At 34.7% G+C, this 26,230-nt stretch overlaps 1 long non-coding RNA gene across 1 annotated transcript in view; it reads left to right on the top strand.

The window, feature by feature from the left end:
* LOC146440214 (uncharacterized) overlaps positions 1-25,957 on the top strand; it is a 73,116-nt gene extending 47,159 nt beyond the window's left edge. Inside the window, exons 2-4 of the long non-coding RNA XR_014851373.1 lie at positions 20,706-20,783; positions 23,544-23,652; positions 24,441-25,957. This is a non-coding gene — a long non-coding RNA (uncharacterized LOC146440214). The remainder of the gene's footprint in view (positions 1-20,705; positions 20,784-23,543; positions 23,653-24,440) is intronic.
* Positions 25,958-26,230: the final 273 nt, after the last annotated feature.

Raw genomic sequence — 26,230 nt, 5'->3', positions numbered from 1 at the left:
TCTCCCAGGCAAACAGCAAGAGGACAAGAGGACACAGCCTTGAGCTGCATCAGAGAAGGTTTAGGTTGGACATTAGGAAGAGTTTTTTCATAGAAGGAGTGATTGGGCATTGGAATGGGCAGCCCAGGGAGGTGGTGGAGCCACAGTCCCTGGAGGTATTTATGAGAGGACTGGATGTGACACTTAGTGCCATGGTCTAGTTGGCAAGGTGGTGTTTGGTCATTGGTTGGACCCGATAATCTCAGAGGTCTTTTCCAACATACTTGATTCTGTGATTCTGTGATCTTGTGGTTTTTATTCACAATAGTGCCATAGGCTTTGGTGCTTTCTCTACTTAGCAGCACCCTCTGTTTGTCTGGATATCACCACATTGGAGCCATGCATTTTTTTGTGCTCTCATGTCTCAGTAGATTCTTGCTTTTAAACCTATTCATCACTGAAAGGTTTGTTATTGGTCATTCCTCAAATACCTTTACTATTTTGTAAATAAATAGTTCTGTCACATGACATCAAAATTTCTACAATTCTTCATATACATATATTGCAGATAATATTTGAATACTGATAGTTACTTGAAGTAACATTAAAAAAATCTTTCAAAGAATCTCCTAAATGGGTAAAGTAAATAAACTATAAGAATGCTGTTCCTAAGGAGAATATTCCTAAGGAGAATAAAAAAATAGAATTAATGAAGTTGGATAATTTGGAAAAGAAATTTCCTTGGTCCCATTTAAAAGAGCATAGACATTGCAGTGAAATATCACTGCCAATAATTCTCAATACCAACTTTCAGAAGCATATAGAGCTGTGCATATATGATAAATATGTGTATACATACGCACAACTGCATGGGTAAAGGGTGAGATTTCCCTTATAACTGTCCTTCTGGGATGACTGGGAGTACATAGATCACCAAATACCGAAAAAATCATTAATAAGATTCTCTAGTAGTTAATTTTCATACACATTTGTTAATTCACTTCTTGCAAATAAGATTCACAGTATTAAGGTCTATATGTTTTCAAGTCTATCAGATTTGAAAGAGCATCATTATTACTTGAAAAAATAATCATTGGAAGGAAAACCTATCATCAAACCAGTAAGAGGAAACTATGAGGGAAAAAAAAAGCTGGCATACAGAAAAGGCTCACCTGTCAGCTGAGGAGTTCTCCAGGACATGTTTTCTTACCTTTCATCAATTTAACATAAGCAACGACAAAATGTTGTGATACTGCACATATGAATATACAGAGTTCATGTTCATGTTCATGAACTCTGTATGAATATACAGAGTTCATGTTCAAAGACATGCTTTTTTCAGACAGGTATGAATTTAGTTCATAGAGATGAGCAATTAATTTTCCACTACTATTCAGCCAAGTACAGCATGAAAGAAACCTTCGATTGCTTACAAAACTATGTGAAGGACACCTTAAAAATTCACATACTTATATTCTACTTAGCAGCTCTCACTTTGGAACTCTTATCTGTAAATTAGCAGCAATATTTTCTCATGAGGCAATGTGGGGATCTTTCTGATCAGAACTATAACCTTGCAGAGAAAAAACCCCATTACTGCTTTAGTATTAGCAGTATGAATAACAGACCCTTTCAATTATTGATGTAGAAGGTAGAATACTTTTTGAATTAGCTAGGCCTGATCCAAAATCTAAAATTTTCTAACAGTTTCTACATTCGGGAATTAACCAGCATGAAAAGTACTAATAATCTCTAAATTAGACATAATGCTGAACAGTATTAGGCCTGTCCACTATTAGGCCTGTCGAGTAAAATTCTAAGAAAAGCATTAAATAGGAAATATTATAATCCTTCAGCTGCAAATAGGGATAAAACACTAAAAAAATCAGTGATTTGATGAAATTCATCTAAGGCATTGGGTTTTAACTGAGAATTGAACATATATTCCTAAGGTATTGGCTTAACATTGACCATTTTTTTTCCTCCAGTGAGCTGAAAACTTTGCTTTCACAAAAAAAAAAAGCTAATTTTTTACTCAGTAAAAGAACTTTTGGTAAAGATATAAATGTGTTTCATAAAGCCCTGTATAACCGTCTTAGTCACACACATATGGGCAAAAAGTAAATGGTAAAATGAATAGAAGCATAGAAAATACAAAATCCCAAATCCTTTCACATAATAATTAAACTTAGTTAACCAATAGAAATAATGTTACATTTTTCTGATCATGGTCTAAGAAGACAATAGGAGATTGTGCCTCAAAGTATAATATTTTATTTTCATTATACAGAGTTGAACTGAATATGCATGTGTTCTTCCTCTAATTCAGAGTCTATCTTGGAGCTAAGAAGTCTTCAGATCACTTCCCACATCCTTCTGTTTTCTTTCTCTGGTCCCTAATCCAGAATCTTTGCCTAGTTTTTCGGTCCTTCCTATCTCTGATATTTTAAATCAGCACAATCCTCTTTGAAATATATTATCAATGATATGATTAGATAATTTTGTCCCATTTTTTTCCATAAAGTTGCCTTCTGATTTCATTAAGTTGAATAAAAACTTAGAAAGAAGAATTTTTGTTTTTTTCAAATGAATGTAATGACACAATAATTTAATTTACTGGTGCAAAGGGCTTGCAAAAAAGGAGAAAGGTTTTTAAAAATAACTCTGAAGTTTCTTTACTAAAGTTTGGTGTAATTCTTAAAGCTTCTGGCTTCTGATAGCTCTTGCCTGATGGTGAGAAATATATCATCTGAAACCTGGGACAGATCCTTAAAATTACTTATTTCTAGATACCATTTCAGGTATTCCTAGACAGCACTGTCATTGGAAACTACATTATTCTTTGAATTTTACATGGCTTTTTGAAAAATGACCTTTTTTTTCGCAATATTAATATAGCATTCATATTTTTAACTGGCTATTAGTTTTTAGAAAAAAGTACATAGCAGGAATGTTTAATACTCCCCCCTCACAAATTATTTTCTTCTGCTTTAGTGCATAACTTCTTTCATCATTCTCTGAAACATTAGACATTGTTCTATGAAATGATGCAATCAAACCAAATTATCTTGGAACATAATAGCTCAATATTCACATACTGATTACTCAAAGGTATTTTTCTGTCTGATAAGGCCCTTACATACTGCATCTCGATTTTAAGAGAATAGCATAAGTACACAGAATGTCTAACCCAATGTCAGTGAAGTCAACAGAAGGAATCCAACTTAGTTCTTTGGGTGAAGCCATAGCTCATTACAGACATCTAATGTTTCAATGTTGATGTAAATCTTAATCAGAGAAATTAAGATATTTATGCTTTAGCTTCAGTGTTAGGGCATGAGACAACTTAATGACAGTGTTTAGGTTTTCAATGAGAAAAGTATATCTAGCAACATGAATTTTAATAACTCTAATACTGGCAATGAGCTTCAAAGACGTCTATCTGCTGGATTGTTGTGAAGGTGTGTTATAATTCTAAAATTTCATACAGGTTGTAATGTGGCATTTCTCAAAGCTTTACACAGATAAGTTCCATTATTCTTTGCAAGTGAGACATCAGCTTGTAAAACAGAAACACAGATGTTTTATCTCCCAAATTTTAGAAAGCTGGTTTTGTTAAAGTGTCCTTCTATTGCTCTCATAGCTATGCATAGCAGTGACTTCAGAGGCACCAGGATTTCAAACAGTATTATTAGATCACTCTTGACATGTTTCTTTTTTAAAATTTCTAATAGAAGACAGGGAATACAAACATTGTTCAAACATAACTTGCAATGTACAGCATTCTGCACTCCTTTGTGTTTGAAGACATCTGAAGCAACCAGAATTTGCTTAAGATTGCTGAGTCTGCATTAGGAATGGTTGAATGCCCATAAATATCTAGTAATATCAAGGCTATTGTTTTTCCCAAATTTACTTCTTATCTTAATTATCTGGAAAGCAGTCTAAGCACATTAGTGGAATGACAATGAACATATAAATAAATTTGTGCAGGGTATTAAAACTGAGGAGAGACAAAGAGGGTAAAAGGTTTGTAAAGTAATCATAAACAGCAAACACAATAAAACTAAGATGAAAATGTGGTTAACCTGTCTCTTCCCTCAGAAATACATAATTCTACTCTGTACTGAACTTGCTTGAATGACAGTTATGTTTTTAAAAGGTGCACAGAAAATGAACAAAGAAGTATCTGAGAACTCTAGTCAGACATTCTCAGCAAAAATCTGATTTTGTGCATGTGTGTGGAACCTGCATCATAATGAAATGAAATTTGAATTTTATGATCCTATTTTCTAAAGGGTTCTGATGGTGCAACATTCATAGAATCATAGAATCATAAAATGGTTTAGACTGGAAGGGACCTTCGAAGATGGATCATCTAGTCCATCCCCTCTGCCACAGGCAGGGACATCTTTCACTAGATGGGGCTGCCTCAGGCAGCCTGACCTGGAAGACTGCCAGTGTTGTGATATCCTCAATTTCTCTAAGCAATCTTTTCTGGAGTCTTAGCACCCACATTGTAAAAAAATGCCTTCTTTATGTTCAAATCTACCATCTTTCAGTTTGAAATTATTGCCCCTTGTTCTTTCACCACAGACCTTGATAAAAAATATTTTTCTGACTTTCTTAACACTCCTTTCTATATTGAAAGGGCATTGAATTCTCCATTACTGCTACATGAACTACACTCTTACCTAAGTCACAGCCAATGATGGTTGTTTCTGTAGTCTACCAGGGGAAAAAATCCCACTGTCTTCAAGAGATATTTAGACATGAAAACAGAGAGGAAAAAAACCCTAAAATAAAACAATTTTCCACATTCTTCAATTATTCTGTAAGGGGAATGGGATAAGCATATATGGTAAAAAAAGTTATTTATGAAGGAATGGTAGAATGAAAATAATTTATTCTACAGTGCACAGTATGAAAGATGAAGGAGAGCATGTGCTGGGCTATTTTTAGCTACACCACTCTGTGTAACGTTACTTAAGAACAGTAGAATACACACTGCTGATTTTCTGTCTTTTTTTGTCAGGCTCACTGGAAAGGAAAGAGGAAGCAAGCAAAGAACTGATAAATGTTTTGGAAGTGTTGGTTTACTGTAATAGCCAAGCAGTTTGCAGCTCATTTCTTAAACCACCAACTTGTAAGTCAAGGGCAGAAGTATACAGTAAACCTTCAGGATGACTATGGCAATCTCAATGCATCCTGTGCAATAGAGAGAATTCAGTGATGTGCATGTAGTAGATTATGCAGTAACATTCTAGGGAAAAGAAGAAAATATCCAATATGTCTTCCTCTGTAATGTTTTTCCCCACCCTAATACCATTAGATCTCTATGAACCTTCTCTAGTGTAAAATTAGAACCCAGAAGATGTGGGAATGCAGCTAAATAACACAAGATATATCCCAGACAGTTAGTGTAATGTGTCATATATACAGGGGACTATTCATCACATATATGGTAGGTGTCTACCTGCCCCTATTTACATATGTATAAATGTCATATACACATATTTAAGTTTGACATATACGCATATGTAAGTTACATAAAAATATAAGTAGATCTATACCTATCAGAGGACGTTTATGTGTATACCAAAGAATTCAGCCTAGAAGTGGCCTCAGGAGGTCCTACAGTTCAAAGATATATTCAAACAGTATCAGTTACGAAATCAGACCAGACTGCTCTGGGCTTCATCCAAGCAAGTCTTAGAAACCTCTAAGGCCAGAGACTACATGACCTCACAGCGTGTTCCAAGACTTTACTGGCTTCAAGATGGAAAAAAAAAATCTTTATACTTAGTCTGATTATCTCATTCTCATTTATGCCTCTAGTCTCCCCACAAGCTGATGCAGAGACTGGCCTGCCTGGAGCACAGATTCCCCTGCAGTCCATAAGGGAGACCATGGTGATGTGTGTTCTCTGTCTGCAGCCCATGGACAACCACAGTGGAGCACAAATACACACTGCATCTCATGGAGAACCACATGCTGCAGTAGGTGGATACATCCTGAAGGAAGGGGCAGCCCTTGGGGAGCCCAAGCACAATCAGACTCCCAACAGGAACTGCATCCTGTGCAGAGGAGCAGGTTTCCTTGCACAAATTGTGCTCTTGGAGGACCCACATTGAAATGGTCTAGTTTTGGTGGACAGTACTCCATAGGAAGGATTCATGCTGGAGCAGTTAATGAAAAACTGTCTCTCATGGCAGGGATCCTGTCCTGTAGAAAGGGAACAATCTAAGGGGGAAAGAGCAGCAGAGATGAAGTGTTATAAAGAGACTGCAACCCCCAGTCCCTAACCCCCTGCAATGATCAGAGCAGGAAGAGGTAGAAGAATGAGTGAATGAAACTGAGCTTGAGGAGATGCTGGATATACAGAGAATATATTTTTAGTTTTGTCTTTATATTCTCATTGTCCTACTCTGTTATTAATTGGCAGTAAATTCAGTAATCTTCCCCAAATCAAATCTTTTTTCCCCATAACAGTAATTGAGTAGTGATCTTCATGTCTGTATCTCAGCCCATGAGCTTTTACATCTTCTTTTCCTCTCCTCACATTGATGGAGAGTGAGAGTGCAGCGGCTGGGTATGGCAGCCAGCTAAGGTCAAACCCACCCCATTATCACAAAAGGCAACCAAGTTGACCACCTATGACTTACCCTTAGTAAACATATGCTTACTATTCCTGATCAATTTGCTCTCCCTCCTATGCCCAGAAATCTGTTCAGGGGGACTCACTGTATGACTTTCCTAGAGATCCTAGGATCTTAGGCTGATGTACCAGAGAGAGAGAGAGATGACAGAATAATCATTAAGATGAGAGAAAGAAGAGCTTTAGAAAGATAACAATTTGCAGATAAAGCACTTGATGTGGATACATTTGTAAGAGAAAATTATTTATCATTTTGTAGCTAAGTCTAACATAATTTGTTTGCCCTAAAAATGCTATTAATTAACTTTCAACATGCCTCTAATTTCACAAACATGTTTCAAGAAGATCTATTAGGTGAAATCACCTGCTGAAATGAAATATAACTCAATAAGAGAGGTTATAAATCCTAGCAAGCATTATTTTAAGTTTTCTGGGATCTCATCAGATAATGTCATATCTCATCATAGAGTAAAACATAAACTTGTTTGTTGTCATACCAGCTAAGAAGCAACTATAATGTTCTATGATATGATAGAACCTGACATGTGACAGCAAACATGCAAGGGTTATTGATGTACTAGAAACCATGCAAGCCTGAGACTGTTCACATAAGAATTAGGGCTTTTCTGCCTGTGGAAAGATGGTGCAGCTGGTGAGGAAGCCAGCTAGGGAAGACACCCTGTTGGATCTGTTTACAGAGAAGGGCTGGTGGGTAATGTGGTGCTTGGAGGCAATCTTGGGCACGGTGATAGTGAAATGTTGCAAGTTTTTGGTTCTCAGGGATCTAAAGAGGTAGGTCGGCAGGACAGCTACCTTGGATTTCTGCAGGGCAGACTTTGGCCTGCTTAGGAGGCTGGTTGAGAGTCCCTTGGGAGACAGTCCTGAAGGGCAAAAGAGGACACAAAATCTTGACATTCTTCAGGAAGGAAATCTTACAGAGGCAGGAACAAGCCATGACTATGTGCTAAAAGATGGGTTGGCAGGGATGCTGAACAACTGGCCAGCCCAGCTGAACAAAGAGCTTTGGCTGGAACTCAGGAGAAAAGGGAGAGCTTATGCCCTTTGGAAGAAGAGACAGACAAGTCAGGAGAATGACAAGGATGCAATATATTTATGCTGGGAGAAAATTAGAAGGGCCAAAGCCCAGCTAGAACTTAATGTGGCTACTGCCATAAAACACAAAAGAAATTGTTTCTATACACACATTAAAACCAAAAGGCAGTCTATAGATCTTATAGAACAGCTTTCCACAATTCCACAAACTTAATAATGCCGAAAAATTTGTACTTGCAACAAACAAGGACAGGTGGCATACTCCTTATCTCAGTAGTCCCGTGTTTATGGGAAGTAAACTTGATTATGTCAGAAAGATGGGAACTTGGGGGTTACTAGAGCACCAGTTCTTTCAACCATCCCTCAAGCATAGTAAATCAAAGATAAAAAAAGAAAATGCATAAACTGTATATATTGCATTTTAAACCCTGCACCTGCCTACTCAACTCTGTCCTGTAGTCAATAATACCTAGTGATTTATCAGAATCCTGTGAGCATTATCTTCACATGGGCTCTTGCACATTACAGTATTACCTTGAGATCTGAACTTCTTAGCTCCCTTAGAAGTCTAGTTCCCTCAATGACTCTCTTCACATCCTATCACCTACATGAAAGTCCTTCAGCAGAACGTTTCTCGTTGAAATATTTTGAATTTGTGTTCAGTGACAGCAATTTGATTATAGATCTCTCCTTCACTGTTCTGTTCTTTGCAGTAGATAAGAGAAGCCAAGAAAAAAAATATTATCTCCTTTCGTGTATTTTTGGAACCATTTCAAGAAATTCTCATTCCACAGAGATGGGAGCATATTTTGATTCCCCAAAAAAGGGACAGAAATAAATCTTGTTCTCAATAAAAGATCTGTTTTTAAGCTTCCCTCCAAAAAAGGAAAGAAACTCATTACTTTTAAGGACATAATAGGGAAAATTTATTAAGTTTTCTTAAGGTGTATATTCTGTAGGAAATAAATAAATAAACTCAACCCAAATCAAAGCTTACAAGCACAAAACACACAAAGACAAAGAAAAGGTGAATACAAAGGAGAAGAATTGTAACCTTGTCAAACTCAGAGACATAACAAATTACGAGGATTTTCTAAAAGACAACTGTACATCCTCTAAGAAATTGCTGAACTGAAGCATCTGCAGCAGTTACAAGACACTTTGCCTTTCTTTCTAAGAACCAGTTGATTGACCTTTTCCTCTAATGGGGCTCTGAGAAGTTCTGTGCTTCTGCAATATTTCTTTTTTCAAAAGAACACTAGCTCCCACTATCCATAGGGATAGTTTGGATGGCTTACACAAGCAGGACACAGAAGGAATACATGGGGAGTGCTCTGAATACATTTCATTAAGTCTAGAAGGGATGAACTTCATGCAAGGTTAGGAAATATTCCAATTAAAAGGTTAAAAAAGAAAAAAAAAGAATAAATGCCCATTGAAATTGATGCAGATTTTTTGTTAAGTATGCTATATATAAACATTCTGTTTCTATGAGCTCCACTGATACAGCTACTGAAATAAGCTCAACAGATTTTTTTTTCCAGATTATACTACCAGACACAAGTTTTCTTTAAAAACTTGAGAAGGTATTAGCTGCTGTTTGATTGTTATTTTATTGTGCACACTTAAGCAAAATCAAAGAAAATTAACTTAAAAAAATTAGTTGACTATTAGGTTTAGACATATTTTAAAGTAATAACTAAGTCTTTTCTCTCTGACTTGAACTTCATGAATTCTAAAAAAGTACAGCTTCTGACATTTGTATTCACTAAATTTAATCTAAAATTTTATTTTAATGAGACAAAGACATTATCTATTAATTGTCAAAGGGTATATTAACTTAGTTAATGCTCCCACCTTTGATAGATGTTCTTAGAAATCAAATTCCCTGCTTGCTAAGTTGGACTTGGTAGCTTATATTATGAAAAATCCATGATTTTCATATTTAAAGCAGACTATTACATTTGTATGCAGGGAACTTTCTTTTGATCACTTTTTTTTTTTAAACTTATAAATTACACAAGATAGGCTGGGAGTTGCTGCTAGAAACCAATCCCTTCCCATTAAATTTAATCTAAAAAAAAAAAATAAGGCTGAACTCCACTGTACATAATTTTGGCAATAATTCAGCAAGGCTGAATCCTTAAAAATAAATATCTTCTTTTATACTACTGCCTATGTTAAAAATAGAGTTGAAATAGCAATGGTATATTTTCAGAATTAAACATGCTTAATTAAAATGTTGTTTCAATTCTATCTTACCCAACTTTTCTATCACTTGTTTCTTTACCACTTACAAACAGCTTGGTTTCACGTGGTTAAGAAAAGCAGTGGTCTAAGTTTCAAAACCTCTTAGAGGTAAGAGCCTCAGTTTGTGCCTGAAGCATTTTGAAACATTTTAAAAAGCTGTGATATTTCACCAAACTCTGCCCAGAATGCTCTGTCTCACAGCTTGGTGCCTAATTATCAGAATTTCTAAACTAAGGTTGGACATTCAGCTTTACTGTCTTGCATGGTACAGTACAGAGACCATCAAAGTAGCCAACTGCACACGCAGCTACCATGAGCAACCAAGGAAGGCTTCAGGGAAAAAAACATTTTCTATGGTGACGCTGAAGAACACATTTGAAATTCTCCCCAGAGTGTGTTCATAAACCATCTGAATAGTGTGAGCAAGAGTCAATTGCCTTGTTCTTTTCATTTGAAGATGGGGAAAGAAGTTGGAGTTAGAAAAGGAACCCAAGTCCATTGTTCTCTTTCCCAACCTCCAAATTTTAGTGCTGCATGCATTGGTTTCAGTGTTGCAATCCTTGATATCAGTTTTGGTTTTGTGTTTGTGAGTTTTATTTTTTTTGCTTGTTTGTTTATTTGTTGGTATGTTTGCATTCTCCATAGGTAACTTGACAAAGGCTCTGGTTACGATTCTGAAAAAAAATTGGAGTTTAATTTAATTTTACAATTCTCTTATATTTGAAAATCAATCAACTTGAATGCCATGACCTCAGATATACTGTTGCAATGAGTGAGAAATAAGAATTAAAAAAAAAAAAGAAAGTGAGATAAAGGCATGAGGAAGAGAAGGGATAAAATAACATGTTGGGATGGGAAATGGTAAGATGGATCAAAGGAGAATGATAAGGACAAGAGTATGAAAAAGAATGAAAGAGGAAATAATGTTACCTAGAAAAGCTCATTTTGAGGAAGTTGCAGCTAAACAATCAGAAATGCTTATTCTTTTACTTCTGTTTAGAACTTAAAATATATTGACAACCTCCTTCATTTATTTTTCTTAAGTGTTCGTTACCTATTTTTATATTTTGTGCTAGGATTTCTTCACAAGGAGTAGCATTGAGAAAAATATTTTCTTTGAGCAACATGATTGCATTATAGTTAAGTCATAGTCTTTGTTCTGTTTGACCACAAATAAACAGTCATTTATCTTGTCACTGATATTCATGAAAACTTGGTATGAGTCTATACATTCATCTTGATCTCAAGCACATCTACCAGGAGTTGTTAGAGATATGACTGAAGTTTTAAAATATTGAGGGCATCCTACAGGAAAGTTGCAGGACTTTTTACAAGGGCACATAGTAACAGGACGTGGAGGAAGAGCTTTAAACTGAAAGAGGCTAATGTTAGATTGGATATTAGAAAAAAATTCTTTACTATGAGAGTGATGAGGCACTGAAACCCACCCCTGGATGTCTTCAAGGCCAGGTTGGCTGAGGCTCTTAGCAATGTGGTCTAGTGAAAGGTGTCCCTGCCCTTGGCAGGGTGTTTGGAAGTATGTGGTCTTCTAGGTCCCTTTCAATCCAGACCATTCAATGACTCTATGATTCTGTGATTTTCTCCTGTGTAGTATTAACCAGCAGGAAACTGAAAAAGGAAAAGGTGTGATGTAGGCTTTATGACAAAACACATTAATAAACCTGTTAGATTTGTGCCTGTGAAAAAGATTATCTATATGCCATTATGCTAATAAGTGGAATATATAGATTATTCCAGAGGGTCTCTAATCCAGTGCAGTGGCAGCCCTAAAACAGGTGGAGGTGGTTGCTGTGTGGCCATAGGTTTTTTCCCATGCTCATGTTCCGTGGTACAATGTCTGGTACCAGCACATGTGCTATCCACACTGGTGGAAAAGGGGGACTCCCATGGTCAGAGGATTTTGGATGAGTGATGGAAATGGTTCCCACTGACTCCATGACAAGTGCCACCCCTGTACAAATGTGCAAATAATCAGATACAGGCTCTATTACGTGTGATAAAATACATTCTGCCTAGCTCAGATTTTATTTGTGTAGAAGATTTTAAATTCAGACTGAGGGACAATAAAATCTTATACAGCTATTACATCTTTTCTCTTCTACAAATAACTAAAAGTGGTATAATTTTTCCATCTCTTACCTCATTTTGAAGCATTTCAGTCTAACTGATTGAAAATTATATTCATGACTCTAAATGATTCCGAACACCTTCTATCAATCCTCTTTCCAAAGAATTCTCCAGGAATCAAAGGAAAGAGGTATATTTCTTCTGTGGATCAGTATTCTGAAAGCCAAAAAACTATTTTTAGCCTCAAATTTAGTTACTAATTTCAACCTTGCAGATTACACCTAAAAAATCTGTTCTGTGTAGAAAAGACAAACCTGATTAATACTTGATGAAAGAGCACTATTAATCTTTTTCAGGCTTCATAGGGTTTAACCACTTTATAGTTTCAATTTTTGACTAAAAAATATTAACCATAAATAGGTTTTCCTTTGATTTTTGCAACTGAAAACCTATCCTCAGTTTTTTATACAACAGGTTATCATAATAATACCTTTTCCCAACAATTCCAATGCTTTCTGTAGCCAACACATTTTGCAAAGAAATATTTCACATCACTTTATCCTTGAATAAATAACAGGAGCAATTCTAGGTGCACTAAATGAGCTACTGCTGCAAAATGAACCTTCATATTAATGATTTCAGTGCTATCACTGGGATCATTTCCACTCACAATATATGAGATCATAATGATTTACATTCTCCCTGTAATCTGACCTCAGTTAATCCCCTTTCTTCTTTGAAAGGATTCAGAGGATGAATTAAAAATATCTCATAAATTTGTGAGGTATTAAACATATTTGTCCATTCAAAACTATGAGTTCTTAATTCTTTTGTCTTTTCTAACAATCTCTCACTATTTGATTACTCAATACTTTTACAACATTTGGAATCCAATTGAGAATTTGAAGTTTCTGCAATGAGATAGAGAAAGCATTAAGGATTTCTGGATGAATTTCTGTCTTCTATGAATTCTGGTAGAAAATGTTTCCTTATACATTACAGAAAATTCCAGAAGATTTTCAAATTTCTTTGTAACTGGTGAGTGCTTAAAAATGTAACTATTTTTTCATATGCTCAAGAAATTTAAATCTGGACCTAACAAAAACCTACATATTGACTTCTTTATGATCTTTTTAATTTTTTTTTTTTTTACTGTATGCTGTGTTTGGGTATTTTGCAAATTCTCTCTCACTCTGCAAGTATTTGAGTGTAATTGCTACTACTTGCTTTCTTGAAATAGACAATGCAAACAACATTTTTCTGTCACTTACCTCCTTTAATTATATAAACTATTTGCCAATTTGAATTAGTATTATATAGAATACACTCAATCATATTTATTTGACAGATCTGAGAACAGTGCACACTAATAAATTTGCAAATATCTGCATTTTTCTACAAACTACAATTTCCCACATTTTCAGGCAGCATAGTCTATAAAATAACAATAGCAAGATTTCTTTTTAAAAAAAAGTTTGTAGAGTTTTATTTTTTTTTTACATGAATATATTTTGTGGCTGTTGAGAGAAATACTTTTGTAATTCCTCGGATTTTTTTCTCATTTCTGATAAGTGATTTCCCTTTGTGTCTTGAAAGTACCTCTTAAATATTGAAAAGTGTGAATCAAATCCTCTTGTGCCATAAGAATCTCATAGACAGGGACTCAACAGGGATCTCAAAGATAATAAGTTTTACAAAGACAAGACTTATCAGAGTGACAGAGTGAAAAAGAAGCTAAATTATACACAGTTCATCACTGCTCTTTTACCATGAGTATCAGGAATGATTTATATTTGCTTGTGACTGGAAAATATTATCTATGACAACTAACTGTTGACACTTTGAAGCTTTAAAAATTCTTGCCATTAATACTGGCATTAATATGCAAAGTAAGTGGTAGTGAAATTCCTATTTATGTCTAATGTTAGTTTCCAAAATATCCGTTAAAGATAAACAAAGTTTCATAAATATAAATAATGATTTTAATTTTTTATTGGTTTTGCTATATTTGCTATATTACTATAATCTATAGTAAAATTATTTTTCAAGGAATCAGGATATTTTATGATGTATAAATCAGACAGGACTTATACCCATCAATGCCTTAAAATATATGCAATTAAGTATAACCTATAAATATATATGTACAGACATATTTTTGGTAGGTTGTTTTGTACAGCTGGTGTGACAGTATGTGATGAAAAATGCTGTCACACAGTCAACAATTCAGATACTCCAGAGAGTATCTGAGTTGTCTTTGCAATCCTTTCAGATGGGTGATCTAGCTGTTGTTCCCTAAGAGTTCATATCAGGTGACACCAGTACACTTTTGGATTTTATCCTGATTAGCACACATTGTGTGCTTCTCTGAAGTGACATAATGCCTATTGCCACTCTTAGAGCAGTGCATGTCCATGTCATTGTCACACTCATTGAGGCAATGATGTGAGAGGCCATACACATCAATACAAAGTGCTACAGTTTTTAACTGTAATAATACAGATAAGTCATTTTGCAAAACTTTTTGTAAAAATGTCTGTTGCACGTGCCCACTGTTCACAGAAGGTGATAGAGACATTGATTTGTGGAAATAGAGTAACCATTCTAATGAGAATAGATAGGAATTATGTTCAATCTGTAAGACAGTGCTAATTTAATGTCCTAATACAAGCAAAGAAAAACAAAGTCCTACACTTTAGTTCTAGACAATTTTAGAACATTTTGTTGCAAATAAAACTCTCTTATATAAGATTTTCATCCCAGCTAGTCACAGAATAATGTAAAATTAGACCATAATCCTTCTTGGACAGTGCTGGATTCCTGCTGTAGCTGAACACGTGCTGTACAGCTTTTTTCCTGCTATCATAACTCTTTCAACAGATATTAAATCCCATTTTAAATAGTATCTCAGTTGGAATAGGAGTGAACACTGCCTTATTATTAACCCATTACTACATATCCTTTTTTTTACTTGAATAATTAACTTAGAGGCAGAAGTCCATCATTATGGCACAGAGCATACAACAGAATTATAGTGTTAAAAGACACCTTCAGAATATATTTAATCATTTTCCTACTATAATTAGCTATAATTACTATTGTAGAGTAGTTCTGATAATGCACCATGGATAATTTCTTTAACTACCAGATACTGGTGGCAAGCAGTTACCAGATCATTGTATAATTATATGTATAAGTGTCTGTGAGTATATGGGACTTCCACTATATAATTGTTTTCATAGAACTAACTATTAATGAAACATTTATTTCAGACAAAGCTGTTCTAATAAATGTTAACTGTAATATCAGGAAACCATAGGCTGAGGGCCATTAGAGATAAAAAAGGAATTTATCAGAGTACCCCAAAAGTACAAGTATAAAATGGTTGCAAAAGCCTTGAAAGTACAAAGCAATGGATGAATCCAGAGGTCCCAGTCCCTCTCAACTATGATCAAGTACTGGTTATTAAAGAAAAACAACCCTGAGAGTTAAGTGTAATTTGTTTCAAGGATAACAGAGAAAAAGAGGTAAACATATCCAACATAGTAAGTAAACCATATCATTCATAGTCTATGTAGATTTAAAATTTTGTGCTGAACCCATGAAGAAGGAGGTTACAGTGTAATGCATATTACAAGACATGAAAAAATCAGTCCAAATCTCTAGAGGGAGGAGTAAGAAATCATCAGCATTAAGCTCTTTTGAGACATAATTTGGGATGCTAATGACTTGCTCAAGCCCTCTATCTTCCTTTGAACCCAGAGGATAATAGGAAGGGTGTGCATAAACCGGAGGAAAGAGAAAATTGTACATCAATTTTAACTGTACAGTTATTGGAAATGAGCTGTCAAAATTAGATAGTTTTGACCATAACATTATAACATGACTAATAATAATTCTTTGATTGGATTTTTAGAACTTTAATTTCACTAGCCATAAATATTTGGCTTTGCATGTAAGTTGTGTTTTTTCATCCTACATAAAGTGCACAGGGTGCTTTTCTCGGATAACCTACCATAGACACCTGGCTGTTAAACCAGCATTTGGTGCTGTGTCCTTCATAGTATTCCATTCTTGAAGATATATGGGGGACAAGAAGTAGCAAGTCTCTAGATTAGCCACAGGTTCATTTCTCTAATATCTTCTACATTTGCAGTGTGTCATCCCATGTGTCTTTTCCCCACCCTAACCTATTGTCCTTTTCAGTGTTATGGAGGAAAGATTACACCCTTCCTATTTGAGGCAGCAAAATACTCTTTTCCTCTTCATCTTAAAGACTATTTTGGTATGCTGTAAAAAAGAACTTAATCTGCTTTGCTTCAGTGGCAACCCAGTACTTTTTCTTAAACCCATAGTGGAAAGGAAAATTTTATTCTTTCTTGAACCAATGTTTAATGTATTTGAAAACTAGAAAAGAACCCCATTAATTTCTAGTTTGTTAGAGTATTTTAAATTACTTTGGTTGGTCTTTCCTCAAAAATCAAAATTTCTAGAACAGGGATCATTTGCATTGCTCTCCTCTGAACTTTTAAAAATTGGTTTGCATCTTATAAATGCACAAGCTGTAATAGGTGTCCCAAAATGTGACAGAGTTTCTCAGAAGTTTTATCACTGCTGAAGATTATCTTTAGGTTGTACTCTTACACATTCCACAATGGCATTTGCATTCTCTGCAGCAGCATTACTCTCCTGATTCATGTGTCCTCTGATACATAGCACCTAGCGTAAGCTTTTTCTACAGTATATCTTTTTCTTCTTTCTGCACTGTTATAGACAATTGTTCTTGTATCTTGAAGTTAGAATTATAACTCAATCTTTAACTCATTTGTTATCCTTTCTGTCTGGGAATTATTTGAAGCTACTTATAACATTAAAAATTGAATCACCAGTAACGAATTCAAAAGATGTTTCTGTGTTCCCTTATGACATTTTCCCATGAACAGTTAATATGACCCCCAAACTAGTTTTCCACTTGTTTTACAGCACTTTTGTGGAAAAAATTTGCAGATAGTTTCACTAATCATCTGGCCTGTAAAACTTCAGTCTGAGGCATGTAAATAAATCTTAGTTCTAAACTAAACCAAAGAAAAACAAAATATCATGTTCATTTATCTCAGTTGTAATAGCAACATTACTGTAGGTCATAATATCGAAGGTTTAAAATAAACTCAAAGTTCACAATCTGACAAAATTCAGGAGCTTTCCAGTAAGAACACAACGAGGTACATTAGCAAATCTAATCAAGTCATCAGTATGCACTGACTTGGTAAGAAGTCTCTTAAAATCATTAATCAGTGATCTATAATTCATATCTTAGTTGACATCTACACCCACATTGCACTGAGGGAATGCATAAGTATAAATCTCTGCATATGGAAATATGGCAAACATTTTTTCATACCATCTGCTTAAAAGTAATGCTGCAATTCAGTATGGAATATTTGAAATATAATGTTAGGGGTGTTTTCTTATATCAACAACAGTACCAATCAAGAAAACAAAATCTCTATTTACTTGAGTCAGCTCTTTGAACTGAATCTTATTACTTCATCCTCTGCTACTGCTAGAGGTAGCAATGACTGTGATGTGAGATAATTTGAGGCTGTGGGCACAATATTGATAAGACTATTGAAAGTTCTTCTCAAATTTTTGCATTCAAGACACACAAGAGGTGGAATTGCTACAACTACTGCACTTCAGAGAAGGACACAGAATTATTCCAGGTTTGGAGAAATATGAGGTACACAAAACAACACTTAGTATGTGAGTAAAAGACTTAATAAAATTGTCTAAACACAGGCGTATCTGTGATGCTCCGAAGTAGCTGACATGGCACATGTGGTTGGCAGATATAGCACCACATCTACAGGGGATCTGCAGCTGTGCACATGCTGGCCGAGTTACCTAAGATTTTGAAAAGTGGCATTTAGAGTCTGTGCATGCACAAGAAGACCCAGCATCTTGAACTCTCCTGACTATAACTGGAATTTTGGGACAGTTGACATGTAGACATTTATATTTTTTAATCTGTGATCTGAATATTCCCATATTAGACCTGGGAGTTGCATTTATTCATAAATTTCAATCTTAGAAGGGACCCAACTTATTTTTTCAGAGCTTTTGTGGATTTCTACCCTGTTCTGCAGCAGGTAGGAGGATTTATCTGGTCTACATGGGATCATAGCACATTCTTCACCTAATCTGCTTTTTGTGATTGAAAGAAATTTCTTCTCCAGCATGTTTTGCTACCTACTTTTTTTCTTGGTTCATTTACAACTGACAGTAAGTAAAAAGTTTTGTTTTGCCCAGTGTTTGGTTTTGACAGAATGTATATAGACTTTATGAACCCTGGGAAGGACAAGGTTAATTTAGAACATCACATATTCCTTTCTAGTCTTACAGTCACTGAAATTTGCCATGGTTTGAGTAACCACTACCCTAAACTAAACCGAGTGCAGTTGGTAGTTCAGGTGCTGTCCAGAATATCTTGTTAAAGAATTTGGAGGACATTTCTCCATGAAAGTCTTACTATCCACATTAACACAGCTCACACTGCTGAATGGAGGCACGTTGTTAGTCTTGTAGTGGTCACAAAAGTCTAGGATTGTTGTTAGACTGACTTAGGTACAGGGATTGACCCCTATATGGATTTAAATGTCTTCTGTATTCAGTTTATTCAGATACAGCTTGATCAGTGAAAAGATATGGCAGTCTTGACTTGTGAGAAATCATAATATAGTAAAATCAAAATTTTTTTCTTCTTTCTAAAGAGCTCTTTCTGCCTTCTCTTAAACATAATTTTAATTGTCTCTAGACAATTATCTCAACAGGTTTACTTGCTGGAGTTAAAATATCTGCAACTCTTTACTAAAACTAGAGAGTTTTCATTTGCAGCTAAAGATTCTGACCATCACAGGCAGAGGATAACTGAAGTATTGAAGCATGATCCTGTATATATATTAAAATTTTTGCAAAATAATGTAGGTTTTCAATAAAATAAATCATAGAGCTGTGGAATGATTAAATAGAAATCATTCCATAAATGGAAAAGACCTGTATGCATGTTTGGCACAACAAAAATATCTGGGAAAGAAGAGGAAGGGGGAGTGTGTTGGTCTTCCCAAGTCACCATTATGCATGATGGAGCCCTACTTTCCTGGGGATGATTAAACACCTGCCCACCCATGGGAAGAGATGAATGAACTCCTTGGGTTGTTTTGCATGCAAGTGTGGCCTTTGCTTTACCTTTTACACTGTCTTTATCTCGACCAATGGGTTTGTCATTTTTAGTCTTCTGATTCTCTCTTCATCCCACTGTGAGGAAGTGAGAGAGTGTTTGTGTGGGGCTGAGCTGCTGGCTAGGCTTAAAGCATGACAACCTCTGATGATCATGTGGTCCAATGACCCTGCTCAAGCAAGGTCACCTACAGCCAGTTGCCCAGGATGATCTTTAAACACTCAGCATCTCCAAGAATTGATATTTTAAAAGTCAGCAGATGGGCAAGCTGTGTCAGTGCTTGGTTACACTCACAGGGAAAAAATTTCCTGGTGTTCAGAGAGAACCTCTCTTATTTCACTTTGAGCCCATTGCCTCTGGTCTTGTCACTGGGAAGCACAGAAAGAACTTGACTCTATCCTTCTGCAGACCTTCCCTTCATTTGTATGAAAAACAAAAAAATTTCTCTTCTTGAACTCTATATTCAATTTATGAGTACTTTCTATTTTTGTTCCATAGCTGTTGTTCAGCAAGACAGTTAAAAATGCTAAATCCCTTTTTTTTTTAGGTTTTTAGGTCAGGGCGCTTACTGGCCAATAATAAACTTGGTCCACCAGCTGAAGAGTTTAAATATATTTTTTGTTTTAGTTAGAGATGTCCAATGCAAACATATGACCAAAGTAAACATATTTCTACCCTTCTGAAGGTATTTGTTACCCTTCTGAAGGTATTTGATAAATTTTTGTTGCTCAACATTGAAATAGTATGCAGGGACCTTGATGGTCATACCTTAGAATATCTGTATTTCTGAAATGAAAACAGTATTTAAATGTGCTATTTCAGATTTGAATCCTATCTAAAGAGTTTGAAGAAAGAAAAATCTGCTAAAAACAAAGCTATGAAATCCTCCTGGCCTAGTTCCTCTTGATACAAATATAAATTTACAAGAACATTTTTATAAAGTAACACAATGACAACCAGACCCCTTATGAGCAAACAACCTTCACTATCTTATTCTTTTCCTCTTGGAAAAGAATGATTGACCTAGTATAAGACAATTAATAGACACCTTCTTAGACTAAATATAAGACAACAAAGAGTTAGTTAATTTTCTGAATGACTGGCAAGTTTTAGAGAACACAGTTGAGGGAGTGCAGCAGTGATAAAATTTAAAAGACCAATATTTTTGATGTTGTTTTGTGCATATCATTCATAGGTAATACAACAGAGTGAGGAGGGAGTTTATTAATTAGATTTATTTCAACAAATTAAACCCAGATTTTTAAACTGCAAAAGTTACTAAACTCATTAAAATTCCAACTCTCAAATAGTAGACTACCAAAATAATGTTTTAGTCAGTGCTATATAGTTTATTTTACTACATCATTGTATAGTGTGGTAAATAATTGTTTCACTTTAAATTTTTACAGGCTAATTTCATCCTCAGCTCTCTTCTTACAGGTTCATAAGCAGTTGCATGATTAAGAGCTGAAAACTAGTGAAATGGGATACACATCAAATCAATGACTTCTCCAAAAGGTAATAATTTAAATCAAATAATTCTAGCAAAATTTCTGCTCATTTGCTTGGTGTGTATAAAAATTTTAAGGTTTCTAACCAATATGCTTTTCTTCTTTAATAGACAGTTTCATATTCAATGTATAATGACATTATTTACAGGACCTTGCCTTGCTTTTAAGGCTGCTGGGTTGTTACACAAAACATTGCCAAAGTTCAGATGTAACAGACATGATGTATGAAAGGCTTCTCTCTAGAGTTCTTCAATAACAATAAGGTCTTTGATTCTTTTATATAACACAGCAGTTTAATGTGATCTATTTCTGATAATTCCATATTGCTTCATACTGATGTCATCACTATTGTACAAATGTTTATTAATAGTTCCTCTTGTTATTCTTGCCCCATTAATTCTAATAACAAAAGCTGCCTACCTTATTATTACCTAGAGATTTTTTCCTCTTTTTCTAGGGACAGATATTGTACCTGCCTTTTTCCAGTCTTAGGTACTTATTTCATCACCTATTTAAGTCAGAGAGTTTAAGCAAAACAATATTACATTTAGATATTTGTGCAATAAATTGAATATTTTTCATGAAACTAGATTTTTCATCTCATTTATGGTTCTTGGATTTTTTGCTAACATATATAGCATGTAGATTTTAATGAATGGGTCCAGTAACTCTTTAAAGGTGCAAATGATGCTAATCCTGACCTTAATTTCTTTTACCTCTAATTTCAGGTTAGTAGCATTTGTCTGTTTCTGGAATATTCACATTCCTGTCTTATCACTGATTTTTCTAAATCCTCTGCTGTACATTTCCCAGTGTTACTTTCATTCTGTTCGTAAGAAGAACTTTTCAATCCTGTTTATGTTTCATTATCTGAACTTGATAACATAATTACCACTGAGCTTTTCCCAGTTTAATATCTGTGATGATTAAAGCAAAAAAGAAATCAAGCATTAATGCTTATTACTTTTTAAAATATTCCCTTTCCTGTAAAGCACACTGGTTGTCTAAGTAGAATTAATTGCTTGCCTGTCAGAACCTCACAGTACTTATTTTCCGATTTTGGGGGATTTGAGGGGAGGAGTAGCATTTTCCTTTCCTGATAATGAATGTGTTCTTGTTTTACTCAACAGTTTTAAAAATAAGTGATTTTGATTAAGAAAAGGATTTTTGAAATGCAGTCAATATAATTGTTAGTGTTTTACCAGAGAGGAGAGTTATTTTTTATGTACAAAAATAACACTTTGTTCTCCCTTCCTTTCTTTCTCTCTCTCCAGCTGTCTGTACTTTCACTCTGGAGAGTATTATTTCCATGGGAATTAAAGATGTCTTCTATTTCGTATTACAGTCAGGAAATATGAATCAGGAAATCATGTCTAAACAGTTGCTAGAAAGAAAGAATTTTAAAAAATAATCAAGAAGTTGAGATTTCCAGGTCAAAATTTCTAGAAATTAGTTAGAAACCAGGGTTTTCTTCAAAAGTTTGGCTATCTATTCTTACACACTAAAAGAAGAAAACAGCTAAATTTTATATTAAAGAATTCTTTTAAAAATACCTGCTAACAGCCCTGTGTTGGAGTATAGTTTCCATACAGATTTATGACTTAGTAAAACCATCCAAACTATGTCCAATGGCACCCAAAGTAAAAGAATACCTATGTGAGCTTATCCAAGAAAATTGCAGTAGATAGAAAACTGATGAAGTGACATTTAGAGGTAGGTGGAAAAAAAGCTTCCAAAATCAAAGAAGTTCCATTATCCTTTGAGATTTATATAAAAAAAAAAACTTCATCTCTTTGTCATGCATGGTATTGACATCCTAGCTTTTGATTCACAGGATAGGTATGGCTATTTCAGTATCATGTTATTTAGAAAATCTGTATTAGTTTTATTTAATTTAAAAAATAATTATGTAAAATATATTACAATAAATTAACCAAAATAATTCTCTGTGTGAAAATCTATATTTAAGAGAAATCAAACTCTGTTTTACCATACTATCCCTTCAAAGAAAATAAAATTAATATGAGGATTAAAAAAAAAAAAACCTTTGCATGTCAGCCTCTGCAAAAGAATCTTCTACCGGCACAAGTACATCTTACTACATGTACATGCTAAAATACGTAGTGAGACAGTTCTTCAACAATACTATCAACTGTACATGACCTTTGCCAAAAGTTAATCTTTAACAGCAGCACACTAACTTACATCTGCATGGATGACAAATACTGAGGAAATACTTCTGTGGATGACATTGGATATCAGCATGTACAAGTATAATGTAGAGTGGGATGATTTCCCAGGTGAATTTCCCAGGTGAATAGTCCCTTTATTTCTCTGTGTTAAACGGTGGTTGTCAACTCTTAACATCTTTCTTTAGTAGAATTTCCTTATTTCACAACAGGAAAATAATATATTTATACCTGATACAAACATCAGTTTATGAATTTCTGGCTTTAACTTCTTAGGCAGACACAGTATGAGCCGAAGATAGGACAAGAAGATGAAAAGTAAGAAGATGAAAATGAAGTGTATAAATCTGTTGTTCCTGCCCTTTTTTTTTACTGCAGAGCAAAAGAGAGAGCAGTAGCATGAGAATGACCCAATAGATTGTGTATCAAGTAAAAAAACCATCCAAAGACAATATTGCTTTATTTTGTTTTTACTGAAAATATAAAAGCATTATAAAGTTAAAAATAAATGAGAATCAGATATTACCATCGATTTCTGACACCAGTATTAATTTTCAAAACTTATCCCTGTTTACCAGCTTTCCTAGTACCTGTAGGGTGGAACTATTAGCCAGAGAAGCCAAGGACTATGCTCCCAGTGAAGTATCACTCATGCAGAACATGAATGAAGGCTACTAATCCACAAAGGTAAAAAATATCATTCTGTTTCAAATCAGCTGAAGTATATGGTTTGAAGAACATCTCAGATGAACTTAATGGTACATGAAAAAGTCACACATAAATTCATACCTAACCTTATTATCTAGAAGTACAAGAAAGGCACCATTATCAATATCTTTCCATGACCTGATTTGAAGAAAAGTCAAGAAAAAGTAAACAAGAATAATAAGTGGAGAAACAGTCAGTGCAGCCAAGACTATAAAATAAAATGCAGCAACTCGAGATTTTCTCTAATGCGGGAGAAATTATCTATATTTTTAATCTACTACCTCCCTAACTCAAAAGTGAAAGTTATGTCATACCTAAAATAGCATATCTCCCTATATTGTAATGTTCTCTACAAGTAGATATTAGTATAATTGAAATCCACTTAATATTCTAACAATATAATATTTTGGTTTTGGTGTCCCTGATAAAGACTAATTTATAAGCTTGTTTAAATTTCTAAGAATCTGATTTCTTCAGGGTACCATAAGCAGCAGGGTTTGTTTCTGGCTTTTGTTGGTACTTTGGAAAGTGCATATCCTGAGCTTTCATTCTTAAATATTTATGAATATGATGCTGTTATTGATGATAAAATTCAAAATGTTGTCTGCAACAATAATTTTATGTGAGACAATGTATTCAGTGTTAGATAGCAGCAAGCATGGCATCCATATATTGCTTAAAAAGAAAAAAAATAGTATATTTGGCCAAGAAATAAAGTGCCTAATAGTTTTTTTTTCTTTTAATTTGATTTGGTTTTTTTCTTCAAGAAACAAATGAAGGGGAAAACCAAATTCTATATGGCATAGGAAAAGGCTGATGAAGGAATGTGTCCCTTGGGGGAGATCCCACACTGGACTAAGGGAACAGCATAAGGGTGAAAGTGCTGCAGAGGTGAAGTGTTATTAACTGATCACAACTCCCATAACCTATCCCCCTGAGCCACTTGTCAAGGAGAGAGGGAGGAGACAGAAAAATTAAGAGTGAAGTAGTGATAAGTGAAAAGCAGCTGGGGGGAAAGTGGGCAGTATGGTAAAGGTACTTCTGGAAATGTACTTCTGGTTTTGTCTTTGTTTCTTGCTATCCTGCTCTGCTTTTAAGTATGTGAAATTAATCTTCCCCAAGTTGAGTTTGTTTTACTTCATAGTAATTGAAAAGTGTCTGGACCATGGAATTTTCTGGCTTATTTTCCCCCTCCATCTTGCTGAGGTGAGAGTGAGAGAGTGGCTGGGTAGTTCTGTTCCCTTGACTGGCTAGTCAAGGTTCACCCACCACTCCTGCCTTGGTCGCTCCAGCAGTGAACTCTCAAACATGCTGATCTCTCTAGTACCCAACCCAGGCTTATGGTCTCCCCAGTATTTGGCTCCCAAAACTCTCTTGCTGCTCATTGGTGAGTCTGCTTTTCTTCCAGTGATTGCCCACACTGACCTGCACCACCACAAAGTATGTATATTCTACTGAGTATATAAGTAGACAGTAAAACTACTCAATTTCAGAAGATTTATGCAAGGACTTCAGTTATCTAAAGGGAATTCATGAAGCAAATTCAATTATTTGAGACATTTCTCAGCTGACACAAATAACATTCTATATTTGTTCCTTTTATTTCTGTCAGCTGGTTTACTATGAGTCATTTTAAACAGAATTATAATCCTCTTTTCTCTCTAAAAAATAAACTTGCTGATAAATTTGGAAAGGTGAAAAAAAAGTGAGCAGTGTAACATTGGATGAAAAATAACTTGTTATAAAATGCAGACATATGATTGTTAAAATGGGAACTCTCTAACAAAATCCACCACAACTTTTCTTCCCCCTGAAGATTACCACTGTTTTAGGACTTCTCTTAAAATAACTTTAGTATTTCTAACATGGATTTATGAAAAGTCAGACAACAGTTATTGCAAGATATAACCTTTTATCCAGAAATCTTAAAGTGTTGAACAACCTTACAAAACCAATTTACCAGCTCTTAAGACTGTACTAGAATTTGCCACTTAAAAAAGTATACAATGGACTTTAAGTACTTTCCATAACTTACATACCAAATACAATCAGTATAAAAGAAAATATTAGAGTTCTCAATGGACATATTCAACTATTCTGAATTATCCACAGGAACTCTTGAAGTTTATCCTTTAAAAAACCCACAAAACCTTGATGTTATCCACAAAGCGGTAACAAGAAAATACTTAGATCAGAATTGAAAACCAATATATATGACATATAGTACAAATACCTTACAAATCAATATTATCTACCATTCATTTAGTTATCTAAATATCAACTTCTTTGAGAATCTTGTGTTGGTTTGTGCACATAGAACTTTAATCTCAGTTTACTGGCTTGCTTTGAAGTGCAATAAATGTGACAAATGACTCAATCAATAGAATTTGTTTTATAATCTTATGATTATAGGTAGTCCTGAAGCAAATCCAAAGTGCTTATCTCACAGCTCAAAATACAAAGAAATAAACTAGAAGAAGGAGCTTCCCTTTTTTTTTTTTTAATTAACATAAGTAAATGCAATGGAAGAAGACTCTGAAATTAAACATAAAGAATA

The sequence above is a fragment of the Lichenostomus cassidix genome, chromosome 3 (genome assembly GCF_008360975.1).
Source record: "Lichenostomus cassidix isolate B80296 chromosome 3, HeHo_3.0, whole genome shotgun sequence".
NCBI classification, from domain to species: Eukaryota; Metazoa; Chordata; class Aves; order Passeriformes; family Meliphagidae; genus Lichenostomus; species Lichenostomus cassidix.
This window is presented reverse-complemented; position numbering and strand designations above follow the sequence as displayed.